Source organism: Pinus tabuliformis, chromosome 4_1 (genome assembly GCF_031772625.1).
Source record: "Pinus tabuliformis cultivar Carrire ecotype Pingquan chromosome 4_1, CPIR1, whole genome shotgun sequence".
NCBI classification, from domain to species: domain Eukaryota; kingdom Viridiplantae; phylum Streptophyta; class Pinopsida; order Pinales; family Pinaceae; genus Pinus; species Pinus tabuliformis.
Genome location: NC_142303.1, coordinates 16,007,721 through 16,010,827, shown reverse-complemented (window position 1 = coordinate 16,010,827; position 3,107 = coordinate 16,007,721).

The following is a 3,107-nucleotide window of genomic DNA, read 5'->3' as shown; positions in this document are numbered from 1 at the left end:
GGAAATTGAATAGAGCCTCAGAGGCAACCCAGAGCCACTCATCCCAGGAATTGTGCAAAACCTACTATGCTCAGAAACTGCTCAATGCATGAACCAAAGAGTTTCCCAGTCCTTCCAAGAAATTTGCAATATTTCCCGAAAGTGCATGCAAGTTTTCCAAAAAAGAAAGAAATTAAGAGGAAAATCATCCATAGGAAGTAGGGATCTATTATTAGTTTCCTGAAGGTGACAAATAGCCATATTGATAAGTTTCCTCCAAGTTTTGTCATTGTCCTTGATCTCAAGCATACGCGTCATGAAATCCATTTTTCTTAAATATATGTAATGGATGCCACTAGAGCTCATTTATATATTTAATCATCAAGCTCTAGCTTCCCTAGGAGATCAAGGAGCCTTCAAAGCATCGTCATCACTTTTCGGGGTGCGTTTTGCTTTTATCACCTTTTGTTTCTTTTTTTGTCACTTTTGGTTTGTTTAGCTTGTAAGAGTGTTGTTTCACTCATTTTTACTATTGCCTTTTTAACTTGTTTTAGCTTGTAGAAGTGTTGTTTCAAGTTATATATTGCGTTCCCCAAGCATCACATGAGTTTTCCAATTTTTGCACCAACGTTTGTCATGTGGCGACTCCCTCCACATGGTTCTTGTTACTTTATTTTGATCTACTGCTGCACTTGTTTTACATGCATACATATACACTTAGTCAGATATGCACTCATCCTTACATCATCCTTGAGATCTACTTGTTTACACACTCCCCATGGACATATTTGGGCTACCCCATCTAGATCTCACACTTAACTACATGCACTGCACAATATGGAACCTCAAGGCCTTTGCCTTGGCTTATGGAATTGTGCAAATCTTGTCCTTGGTTAGATCCAGCTGTGCACTACACAGCTCCAGGAGCTAGTCTCCCAGCTTGGTCACTAAGACTTCACAATGCGCAGTCTCTCCGAGGCCCTAACCCAGACTGAACTGAACATTGCACAGTTCGAGTCATCAATCTCCCACACTGACTGTTGGGACTGCACAGTGCACATTTCCCACAACCATTCAATCACCCCTCTCAGTCAAAATTGTGCAATTTCTCTCATCATATGCCCTCATTTTTTCTTGATCATGTTGTGAAGTTAGATTTGTAAGAGGTAACGTATGCTTGCCATGAGTGTCCTATCTATCCCACAAGTACCACACTCATGAAGCACTTGTCTCCAGCAGTCATCGTAGCATGGCACTAAAGAGAGTTTCTTCAAGAGATACCACTGCAAGAAGTATTGGGGAAGTAGTTGAGAAAGCACCAAATTACTTTCCAATATATGAAGACGCCCACCTGTTTAGAGAAAAGGAATCAATACTAACATGGCAGCAAGATAAGTAGCAGTGGAAAAAGGCAACATTCTAGTACAAGATCAGGGAAAGAGGAAATTGCTGACATAATAAAGGGAGAACAAAGATACAGACTAAAAGGAGATTCAACTTCATGTAGATAACTTTGACAACAGAAGAGAAAGGAACCAGAGGACAAAGACATCAAAGAATAGGAAGAAATAAAAACAGAGCTTGTAGGTAGCAGAACTAAGACTGCAACAAGAAAAACAACAACCGAAGGAAGGATGGGAACCAAGGAGGAAAGAATAGGAAGAGAAATTGGAGCGGGAATAATAACAAAGGCAAGGCACAATGACAGAGTACAATGCCAATATAGGTTGATTAGCTGGAATAGCCAGTAAGTGAGGAAGAGAATGAAAAGATTCAGGTTCCCTCACTAGAGCTAAGCATAAGAACCAAGTCCGGTTGGAGGTTGAAAAGTACATGGAGAAGTTAAGGTGAGAGGCCACCAGGGATGACCAAGAGCTCAGTGCACAAAACATGCAAAATTACATCAGTGGTTTGGTTATGGTCAACACCATGTTGCATATTCTTCAAGACAAGTTAGACATAGGTTCCAAGGCTATATACCCAGAAGCTATGGAGGAAAGAGTCCGCTATGAGAAAGAGACCATCAAGCAGTTTGGGCACAACATAGTAGAGTACGTGACTGAGTAGAATCAAGTGGAGGTTGTAGAGTTGGTCTTTCCCCAAACTCAGGAGCCATAATGTTTTGTCTTGTTAGGTTGTCTCTAGCCTAGTTTGTCTCATACAGGTACATGTGCAAATTGTATATTATTTGTAAATATGTTGTAAGTGAAATTCCAAGAGTCCCTAGTGGAACGTGAACAATCACTATGTAATTTAATAACTTTTGTAAATAAGTTGAAGAGTCATGAGGGTAGTCAAAGAGTCACAAAGGGGAATGTCAAGGGTCACCCCACCCTTCTTCATAAATAAAACCTCATAACTCATAGATCGAGCTTTTGAGAGCCATATTGTTTTCTAGGAATTGCTTATAGAAGACTTAGAGAGTATTGTGACGAGCCTTGGCTTCTCCACAGTGTAGAGAAAGTATACTTCTTTGGACGAGCAAGCAGTGTTGACTATAATGTTCCACTATTGGGGCTAGTGGTTGTCAATGGTGTATGTATGGATGGTGCTTTCACTTAATAATATAACTGAGCCAACAAGTTTTCATACATATGTTGTTGTTGTAGTTGGACTATTCTAGTTGCTTTAGAAATGTATGTTGTTTATCTTATGCATTTGTGTATGAACTATTTTGTGTTCAATTGTATTAATCTTGTTGAAGGCGTGTTGATGGATTAACCTGTGACATTGGTTTGTGGACTATTCCACTTCCATGTTGTGATGTCATTCCACTTGTGTGTTCCTTTCAGGCTACATACTATTATAGGCTTGTAAGGGTCACACTTACTTTTCCCCTCTATGTGCTGGAATCCCCATGCATATCACTTGACTCGTTGCACGGTCACACACTTGCTTCTGACCAGAGCTATCATACTTACCTCTACGCACTACGCAGTCAAGGCACTACATTACCACCCACTATTGGGACTTCTAACCCAAATAGTATGAGGTCTAGTTGGGACTTCTTACAGGGGAGATCCCCTTGACATGTTGGCAGGTCAAACACCTTCAGTAGGTTCATCGGGTGGTTCTGATCCATTGTACATTATGTAGTGGTTGAGGATTTTTTGGATTGGATCTACTCT